The sequence below is a fragment of the Octopus sinensis genome, linkage group LG1 (assembly GCF_006345805.1).
Source record: "Octopus sinensis linkage group LG1, ASM634580v1, whole genome shotgun sequence".
Classification (NCBI taxonomy): domain Eukaryota; kingdom Metazoa; phylum Mollusca; class Cephalopoda; order Octopoda; family Octopodidae; genus Octopus; species Octopus sinensis.
Window position 1 is genome coordinate 183,685,106 of NC_042997.1, and position 11,207 is coordinate 183,696,312.

General features: G+C 39.4%; 1 protein-coding gene across 4 annotated transcripts in view; it reads right to left on the reverse strand.

Moving 5' to 3' along the window:
* LOC115218751 (testis-specific serine/threonine-protein kinase 6-like) overlaps positions 1-1,830 on the reverse strand; it is a 61,130-nt gene extending 59,300 nt beyond the window's left edge. For all 4 annotated transcript variants that reach the window (XM_029788664.2, XM_036507550.1, XM_036507561.1 and 1 more), the window contains exon 1: positions 1,059-1,830. The gene's annotated coding sequence lies outside the window, so the exon portion shown is untranslated. The remainder of the gene's footprint in view (positions 1-1,058) is intronic.
* Positions 1,831-11,207: the final 9,377 nt, after the last annotated feature.

Sequence of the window (11,207 nt, forward strand, 5' to 3'; positions counted from 1 at the left end):
TTAATCAAGGTGCCACGCAGTGGAACTGAACCCGGAACTATGTTGTTGGGAAGCAAGTTTCTTGCCACACAGCCGTATGGATTGATAGATGGATTATGCATTTTTATGTCGAGCGGCTGCTAGAATAATCCTCGGCATACAGTTACCAGCTTCTCTATATTCATAGGTTTCCTTGCCTATGTCAGCCAGTTGCAGGTTGGACGGTGCTACTGTGGGTTGCATAAGTAGCCCAGGCTATCTGCTGACACCCAGGGAGAATTAGAACTCAGACCACAGAGATCCGATACGAACACTGCAAGGTATTCTATCCGAAACGATAACTACTCGTTTGTGGGTTGCACGCACGCACTTTAAAGCAAATACAAACACAAGTTCAATGTCACATGCGTATACATATATCTAGCATTGCAGACACAAGAGTACACGTCTACATCTGTGATAAGTAGAAGTCTATACAACACGTGTTCTCTTCACTTTTTCATGTAAATAAGTTCTCCCGCTCAGTTTCTTTCTTTCACTTTCACATACACTCACACAAACAATAAACACACTCTCACACACAGTAAACAATTATTCGCACTTACACGGAGAAGTCAGGTATCTATCTATCTATCTATCTATCTATCTATCTATCTATCTATCTATCTATCTATCTATCTATCTATCTATCTGTCTGTCTGTCTGTCTATCTACCTATCTGTCTGTGTATGTATGTATGTATGTATGTATGTATGTATGTACAGGGTGCGGCAGAAATACCTCCCACATTTGAAAGGTTCACAAAAGGAAAAAGAAACAACATTTATGAAAAATTAATTTTACTTTTGTTTAAACAAAGGCTTACAGTTTTTGTTACATAGAAGCATGCAAATTAGTAAATACATATACTTAAACGACATACATATACAAATACTAAAATGTTTAGTCAGCATGCTTTCATCTACGTAGCTAGTATATTTTGTATGCATGTATGTGAGTGCGGGTGCATTTCAAGAGTGTTGTTGCATGCGCGCGCTTGTGTGTGCATTTTAACAAAATCAAAAAGAGAAAAATCTCACGTTTGTGAAGATGCCCTCGAGAACATGTGCATTAAGGCCAGCTAGGAATTCTTCGAAACGTGCAGACGTTTCACGCATTTCAAAATAGCTTTTGTGGACATTGACTGTTACACACAACACAGATGCATAAATAATATTCATCGAATTTTTTTTTGGAAAATCGAAGATTTAACAAATGCGCTCAGACATTTAAACATACATACAAATACAATGTGCTTATATATATATATATATTTTTTTTTTGTGTACGCAAGGATTCTTTTTTGTCCAGGTAAATATATATTTTTTTTTGTCGCGTGTGCTCATGCACTTGAGTGTATGTATGCGATTTGTGTGTGTGTGTGTTTATGTATGTGTGTGTATGTATGTGTGCTTATTCGCGCGCTTTTATTTTCGTGTGCGTGTGATGAAGTAGCGACAGTCTGTGCGCAATATGACCGAGTGAGCGAACGAATTAATGAGCGCCATACATAGTTTCTCTCAAAAAAATTGTTTCAGGCTGAAGCTGCGAACAGTCCTAATCAAAATGAAAAGCAAGGAGATACTGGCAGGGCTTTTTAAGAAGAAAAAAAAACGTGTAAAAATGGGCTACACGGGTTTTAAGAATAGATCCCTCATTCCACGAGTAATAGAACGTGATTAACTTGTTGCTCCGGTAAATACACGTCGGCTGCTTATCTTGTCTATTTTGCTAATAGCCGAGAGGGGCGTGCTATCAACAGGCGCGTTAATCGTAATGCGAGAAGTGAGTGACTGCGGTAGACAGATGGTCTCGCAGCCAATACTGAAAAATATAAATAAATCCAAACATATTTAAAACATTTATATTTATAGACCAATGCACACGTGCACGCTTAAAACATCCTTATATTTCTTCTTCTTCTTCTTTCTTCCTTTTTCTTCTTCTTCTTCTTCTTCTTCTTCTCCTTCTTCTTCTTCTTCTTCTTCTTCTTTCTTCTTTTTTTCTTCTTCTTCTTCTTCTCCTCCTCCTTCTTCTTCTTCTTCTCCTCCTCCTTCTTTTTCTTCTTCTTCTCCTCCTCCTTTTTCTTCTTCTTCTTCTTCTTCTTCTCCCTCTCCTTCTTCTTCTCCTTCTTCTTCTTCTTCTTCTTCTCCCGCTCCTTCTTCTTCTTCTCCTTCTTCTTCTTCTTCTCCCTCTCCTTCTTCTTCTTCTTCTCCCTCTCCTTCTTCTTCTTCTTCTTCTTCTTCTTCGTCTTCTTCTTCTTCTCCCCCTCCTCCTCCTCCTCCTCCTCCTCCTCCTCTCCTCCTCCTCCTTCTTAGCTTTGTCATTTCGTAATTGGAACCAAGATAACCAAGTAAAATTAATTGAAATAGAAAAAAAAATAATAATAATGGTAAGTAAAAATCGATAATAGCCAGCGGTCAATAAATTACAACGCTTTGCAAACTTACAGGAATGGGATGAAAAATGAATTTAATTAATAAATTTAACCGTGCGCGTGCGTACGTACGTGCGTGCGTGCGTGCGTGCGTGCGTGCGTGCGTGCGTGCGTGCGTGCGTGCGTGCGTGCGTGCGCCTTAGTCTGCGCAAGTATGTGGGTGTAACGATAGACTGACCAGTTGGCGACAACTTAATTTAATTTACATTAAGAAATGGCGGGGATGGAGATTGTTATTTTTAGCTTCAATCTTTTTTCTTTTCTTTTTTTCTTTCTTCTTTTTTTCTTTCTTGTATTTATCTGGTAACATTTATGCCAAAGAAAAACAAACCTGGATATTGTTGGCATAAAATACCATTCGACAGAAATAAATGCTATACAATTTTGTAGTGTGGAGCAACGAACGTAGCTAATTAGATGAATGCATTGATAAAGGCACATATTCACATCTTCGGTTACGAAAGAGATAAGTATGAATGGCGGTTCGTTACAGAAACGTGGCTTAGTGGTTAGGGTGCTGAACTCATGATAGTAAGAGTGCGGTTTCGATTCCAGGACTGGGTGACGCTTTGTGTTCTTGAGCAAAACACTTCGTTACACGTTGCTCCAGTCCAGGTTGTTACGTAATCATCACAACAAACATGAACAATCAACGTTGCCCATTGTCTCCCTTGATACAAGGACATTCAGTAGGTTTCCCGCCACAACAAATACCTTGTACAACAACGGCAGTCTAATAAAGTATCTCGTATCGTTAACACGTTTTTTCAGTCTCTCTCATTTTCTTAATCTTTCATACTAAGTACTCACTACTTCCTTTAATACTCAATACATTATATATATATAACAACAACACAAGTGAGGAATTTATACGCCGCGGGGAAACCGGCCCTTATGAGCCGGCATGATTCGAGAAAGTAACGGGTGAGTAGAAAAGTGTCTAACTGAAAGTCTGTTAGGGACTTGGTAATGTTTGATCTGTGGATACCAAATCTCGGAAAATTTTAATTGCTTTTCTCTGTTTTAGTTGAATGAAGTTGGGAGCTAGTTCGTTGTCCCCAAACTAATCCTCAAGCTCAGCTGCCCCCGACTGCCATGCCGCGAACCAATACCGGGTCGCAAAGAAAGAATAGCTTTTTTTTTTAAATTCCACTTCTATTTTATTGACTACCGCAGTTTGCAGCGTGTTATATATTACATTTAGTATATACGTATTATACATGTAATAATTAGATTATATTTTGACTTCAAATTTTGGTATAAGGCCATCAATTTTGAGGGAGTGACTAAGTTGATTACATTGACCCCTAGTACTGAACTGGTACTTATTTTATTGGGACCGAAAGGATGAAAGGCAAAATCGACTTCGGTGGAATTTGAACTCAGAACGTAAGGACGGACGAATTGCCGCTAAGCACTTTACCTGGCGTGCTGACGATTCCGTCTGCTCACTGCCTTAACTAGATTATATTATACACTTTATTGTGATTTGTTATACGTGTGATACCCCGGTTGGTGGGGAAATTATCTTGGATCAAACCAGCTCGTGGTGCAAAAAAAAATTAACTCGAGCTGACATATTTGGTAGCACTAGCGTAGCCAGAGGGTGTGCCACCCGGGGCGGCCCTTCCGTTTGCCGCTCCCGGACCCCACAAAAAACACTTATTGCCTACGGCAATAACCTGCAACGGGAAGTGCCGCCCGGGTCGAATCACCCCCCTACCGCCCCCGCCCCCAGTTACGCTAGTGTTTGGCAGATTAGAAGAATATTTTGTTTCTATACAGTGTGTACTGATGAGTGTAAATTTTCCTGAATTTTACCGCTTTTTTATGCTTCAGTGATTTGTGGTTTAATCATCAAACACGCATAGACCCGCGAATAGGGTGTCAGGGGTGCCAGCGCATCCACTAATTTTTTTGGTGGGGAGGGGTATCGCAAATGCTTTGAACATCTTTGGTTGCACCTGGGTTTGCATCTCCTAGGCAAATTTCGTTCCCGCACTTATCCAAACACGGGATTGTAATGTCAATTTGTACGTGTACTGTGTAGGCTTAACTTGGAAGTAGACTTAAACCGTCTCAGACTTTAACACTATAACTGGCCTTGGGTGTCTTTAGTGAGCACACTCTGTAGCAGTTTGGATAAGTATATTCTACGATAACTTCGGATAGACCAAAGCTTTGTGCGAAAAATTTGGTAGACGAGAATTACATGGAAAGCCTTAAGGAGAGACTGCTCTTGTTCTTAGGTGGTAAAGTTAATCCGTTGTCTGGTTTAATACCACTATCCGACCGTTGGGTGCCTTCAGCAAATTCCACTTTGTCGCAAACATTTGGGTTAGGCTTTTGGTCTGAGAATTACTTTTTCTCATTAAGTTCGGAAATCCTGAAAAGTTATGGAAGCTGACCCTCCTACAATTAAGTAAAGCAAAAAAACAAAAAAAGCGGGGGTGGTTATTTGAACCAGGTCTTGGGTCCTCCTGTCTTACGACGAATTTCAGAAACCCGGCAAAAGGTTATGAATGTTGCTCTCTCTCCACTGACTTAGTCATATAAAAAAAAACGTATATGCAAAATAATATAGCTACCTTATAGAACTACGAAGTTTTAAAGTCAAAGTCATGTTATCATAACTGATACGTTTCCCTACATTTTTCGTCAGTTTAAATATATGTATGCTTTTGAAATTCAACTTTCTACTGCAGTAAATTTTACCCTCCGCCTCTTTGTAACCGAGATAAAAGTGGACACGATTTAATTAATAATTAGTATTCCACCTCACGAAAAAGGATCATGTCGAAAATAATCATTCAATTTTCTGTCATAATGTCAAACGGCTAAGATGCATTTCAATTACGATGCTTTTAAAACATTTAGTATAAAATGCTAATTACTTCCTAAAATTCCATATAATGATAATAATCATAATGATTACTATAGGCACAAGGCCTGAAAATTTGTGGGGGGGGTATAGTCGATTAGAGTGCCCCCCAGCGCCCCCAGTGCTTAACTGCAACTTATTTCATTGTCTCTAAAAGAATGAAATGCAAAATCGACCTCAGTGGAATTTAAAATCAGAACGTACAGATAAATGAAATGCTGCTAAGCATTTCGTCCGGTGTGGTAACGATTCTGCCAGCTCGCCATCTTTAATAGTTGTTTCAAATTTTGGCACAAGGCCAATAGTTTTAGTAGGATGGAATAATCGATTACATCGACCTCAGTATTTGAGTACTTTATTTTATCGGCTCTCGAAAGGATGAAAAGGAAAGTTGGTCGGCTTCGGTGGGACTTGAAATCAGCTGCAAAGAATCGGAAGAAATGCAGCTAAGGATTATATCCGAGGTGCTAACGATTATTATAGTTGTTGTTGTTGTTGTTGTTGTTGTCGTCGTCGTTGTTGTTGTTGTTGTTGTTGTTATTAACGATGATGATGATGATGATGATGATAATGGAGCCCTGGGAACAGTGAGCAAAAATCTGGAGAAGTAAGTGGAACAAACAGGGGCTGCAATAATGGTGGAGCACTTGCAGAAAACAACTCTGCTTGGAACAGCTCGAATACTCCGGAAGGTGCTCGAAAAATAAGAGGTGTTACCTTAGTTCACTGGCAGTAAACAGCTGTCACGTTAGAAGCTGTGCAAAAACAAGGGTATGTCAGTTTTTGACCTTAACGAGTTGAGCATGTCCCTTAGTGGCTGACGATATGTGCATCTCTGATCACGAGCAGAAGTAGTGGGGAAGCATCATAGCCATGTGTTGAGAAGGATTCTTTGGGGTTTGAATAATTCACCTCTGGAAACATGGGTGTTTCGTTCAACGTCCTTAAACAACCCTTATTCAGGGACCTTTTGAGCGGGATGGGTTACTCGATCTGAAGAAAATTCTAACTGGGCTCCACCTGCAAGGTCATGTGCTGTTTATCTTGATATGAGATCACCATGTCGCGCACATATGGTTGTGATGCATGTGCCTGGTGTACCCTTATCAGACGGGTAGTCATGATGGGTATACTGGGCTTCGTATATTTTTCCCCAGTGTCACTTTGATGGCATGCTCTGCTCGCTCACTCAATAATAATAATAATAATGGCAAACAAATATGTAGTTCGATGAAACAGGGGCCATTGTGAAAGCAAGACAAATAAAAATATTAGCCAATCCAATGAAATCTCCGAGTTGCTATTGATACAAATATGACCCTTCAGTCGCTGGTTGATCTGGACTTAAATCATTATAGCAGCTCAGGATCTTAAAAATGGTGCTAATCCTTCCTGCCGTTTTTATAGCTACAACCAGAGAAAAAAATTGACCACCCCATCTCTGGCTGTTCTATTTTGGCCTCAACTGGGTATGCTAGTCATTATGATAGATTTGGTTAGTATTAGCGGTGGGTCATATGCCGTCAGAGTAGACGATATGGTAGAAAATTAAGACATCATTCTTTTCACACTTTCGTATTCAAACTGATCAAGCTATCCAGGCCAATTGAGTAGATACTGTGGTAAAAGATAATAATGAAATGTATTCAGCAACTTATAATAATGAAGTTATTGTAAACAGTGCTCAACGTGTTTGTTCACAGATATGGAAATCCCAGGAGACTGCACACCTCTGTGAAAACGTTTTGAAGAGTGAAGAAAAATGAAGGGCTTGAAATAGCGGTCTCGATAATGTGGCGTCTAAGAACGGAGCTTTGGAGATAATATTAGAATTAAATGGCGCTCTTAAATACTAAGTTCAAATACAAGGAAATCCAAAAGTATCAGATCTATAAAAAAAAATTGTTCCCATGGGTACAACCTACATCTTAAGAAAAGCGCTGTCCATCTGAGAATATTTCAATCTTTTAAAGTCTTTCAAACTCGCAAATGTTGCAGCAAACTTCTCACGAAATCTCATTTCTCAGCAATTGGTTTTCTTTCCCTGAAATATATCATTGTTGCTCATGAATAATACACACAGCGAAAAGGGCTAACATTTTTCTTAAGGTTTTTGTGTAAGACTTGGAACAGCATGAATAAAACAGAGCAACAACAACGAAAGCATAATAATATACTCTTTTAGTCTTTTACTTGTTTCAGTCATTTGACTGCGGCCATGCTGGAGCACCGCCTTTAGTCGAGAAAATCGACCCCAAGACTTATTATTTGTAAGCCTAGTACTTATTCTATCGGTCTCTTTTGCTGAACCGCTAAGTTACGGGGACGTAAACACACCAGCATCGATTGTCAAGCGATGTTGGGGTACAGACACAAACACACAGACACGCGCATATATCTATATACATATACTTATATACGACAGGCTTCTTTCAGTCTCCGTCTACCAAATCCTCTCACAAGGCTTTTGTTGGCCCGAGGGTATAGTAGAAAACACTTGCCCAAGATGCCACGCAGTGGGACCGGACCCGGAACCATGTGGTTAGAAAGCAAGCTACTTACCACACAGCCACTCCTATATATATATAGATATATATATATAGATAGATAGATAGATAGATTGATAGATAGATAGATAGATAGATAGATAGATAGATAGATAGATAGATAGATAGATAGATAGATAGATAGATAGATAGATAGATAGATAGATAGATAAGTACAAAATGGCAAAGATAAAATTAATACGCGGTTGGATTTAAATACAAACAGAAGATTTAGATATAAGCATGTTTTTCTATGGCAAAATGGATTTAGAACAAGAAACTGCGCACAATTGCATGCAGTTAGTGATAATAAATGGTTATTGTGAAGAAGTAACTGGACGTGGCTTACATAAATTTGATCCAACAAATTATAGAAATAAAAACATAGAAACCCGCTACTAGAACAGCGAGGTAAAAAAAAAAAATAGCAGCTTGAATCCGAGCAAGAATCTGAATTGCGAGAAATACAATATTTATTTAACAAATTGGAATTAAAAAACGGAACGTAGTGAACTTGGCAGGAATATTTGTCTAGTTGCTATGGAGATTTTATAAGGTAAACAAAATTAGTAATACTTTGGTTATATCTATACATATTATGTTGGTAATAGTGAGAGAAAAGATCTTGCGCTATCACCATGACAACATTTGGTACGAAATTATAAATTCATCGGTTTGTTAAAAGATTTTGAGCATGTGTGCTTCTATATATGTATGTATTAACGTATGAATACACACACATGCACCACACACACACACACACACCACACACACACACACACACACCACACACACACATGCATACACACACACACACACACACACACACACACACACACACCACACACACACACACAGAGGAAGAGAGATGAGCCTCTCTTAGGACTAAGACTGCATTCACAAATCATTTATCATACTTCACGGGATTCTGACGCTGTATAGCACAATCCCTACAGGGATATATTTATAAATAATGTATGTATATATATGCATGTATGTATGTATGCATATACATTAGTAAATAAATGGCAAAAGAACATTATGTAATCACATTCATTGCCTTACAGTTGTTTCCGCTATAGAGAGCTGTGCACTCAGGTAATTGATGGCGTAACATCTAATAGCTTTACCAGAACTATAATTTACATTGTCACACCATCGTTCACACCCGAATGCACAGTTCCTTCTAGCAGAAACGGCTCTAAGCCAATAAATGTGATTACGTAGCTCTTGAATTTTTTTGTCGTTTACTTACTAATTTCCAAATGATTTCCGTCTGCTGCATTTCATCAACGTAGCTTTGATCGGCCTGAAGTTATGGTCTATTGCAGCCCGAGACTATACATATATACCTGCAAACTGCTGTAGATTTGCAATCAATTGCATATTCTGTCAAATGCATATTCTGTGTTCTAGGGTGTTCAGTGATGTTTTCATGCGAAAACCGGTTGCATATGCCCCTCTGATGAATCTTAATCTATCTTTTGACTTACATCAAATCACACGATCATTGCAGAGCAACTAATTCTTGATTTGCTATATGAAATATTCTGTTTCGTAACATCAGCAATAAGACTCTTCCCCAGAGATTTATGGTATAGAAATATGATTGCCATAGCATATCCTCAAGTACTGCGTTTATTATATACGAATTGGCAGACTCGCTAGAGTTCCTTACTCTTTTACTCTTTTACTTGTTTCAGTCATTTGACTGCGGCCATGCTGGAGCACCGCCTTTAGTCGAGCAAATCGACCCCAGGACTTGTTCTTTGTAAGTCTAGTACATATTCTATTGGGCCCCTTTTGCCGAACCGCTAAGTTACAGGGACGTAAACACACCAGCATCGGTTGTCAAGCGATGTTGGGTGGACAAACACAAACACAGACACGCAAACGTACACACACACACACCACACACACACACACACACACACCACACATATATATATATATATATACGACGGGCTTCTTTCAGTTTCCCTCTACCAAATCCACTCACAAGGCTTTGGTCGGCCCGAGGCTATAGTAGAAGACACTTGCCCAAGGTGCCACGCAGTGGGAATGAACCCGGAACCATGTGGTTGATAAGCAAGCTACTTACCACACAGCCACTCCTACGCCTTGCGGTATTTTTTCCAACACTTTACATTCAGAGTTCAAATTCTAAGGGTGTCGATAAAATAAAATACTAGTCTAAGGCAGAGAATTAATGGAATTGCTAGCATTTCGGGGAAAGTGGCCTGTTATATTAGTTCTAACTTTTTATGTTCTGAGTTCGAATTCTGCCGATGTCCATTTCGCCTTTTGTCCTTCAGGCATCGATAAAATAAAGTACCAGCCGAAGTATTAGGTTGCAGCCCTCAATCCCTCCTAGTATTATGTTTTTAAAGTTCAGTTAATGGGAAACAGTGCGAAAGAAGGTGTCAGTGTCGGTTTGGAATATCAAAGATACTTAAAACACGAGCGAAGTCATAGTACGATTACGAGTGACAGCCGAGTTTATTATAAATAAATAAATATGTAATGAACAGCAACAGAATAGCTAAGTGTTGTTAATTTTATATAGCAACTAGCAGCATAGCCCGGCGTTGCCCGGGTATGTAAGAGCCCCTAGTAGGCAACGACTAATCCCACTCTAGTCCTTTCCCTCTAGGGAACGAAGGCGCATGTGTATGTTGCAATGTCTTCTCTTCACTCGAATACTTCTGTGTATACGAATGTTCCTAGCTGTCCCTTTGGGCGATAAAAAGGTCGAGTTGTGTCCCCTAGACAGATTGTGTTTAATACACAAATCGGTTTGCTATGTGTGCCATATATGATTTAATTAACCGATTTTTTCCAGAACTGGGGGAACTTTTAGAAACTTTCGCTGCGTTAGTTTTGAATTATGACATTGGGCTATGTGTGTGTTAAGTTTCATCAAAATCGGTTGAAAGCCGTGGTCAGGGTGAGGGTACAACCTGACAGACACACAGACAGACAAACTGCCGTTTATATATAGAGAGATGACTAATATCGCTTTCAAATTTTGGCACAAGTCCAGCAATTTCGGCGGAGGAATAGATCGATAGGATCAACCCTAATGCTCAACTAGTACTTATTTTATCGACGTCGCTTGACAGCCAATGGTGGTGTGTTTACGTCCCCGTTACTTAGCGGTTCGGCAAAAGGGGCCCAATAGAATAAGTACTAGGCTTACAAAGAACAAGTCCTGGGGTCGATTTGCTCGACTAAAGGCGCTACTCCAGCATGGCCACAGTCACATGACTGAAACAAGTAAAATAGTAAAAGAGTAAAGAGTCCGGGAACGTTTCGAGTACCATCT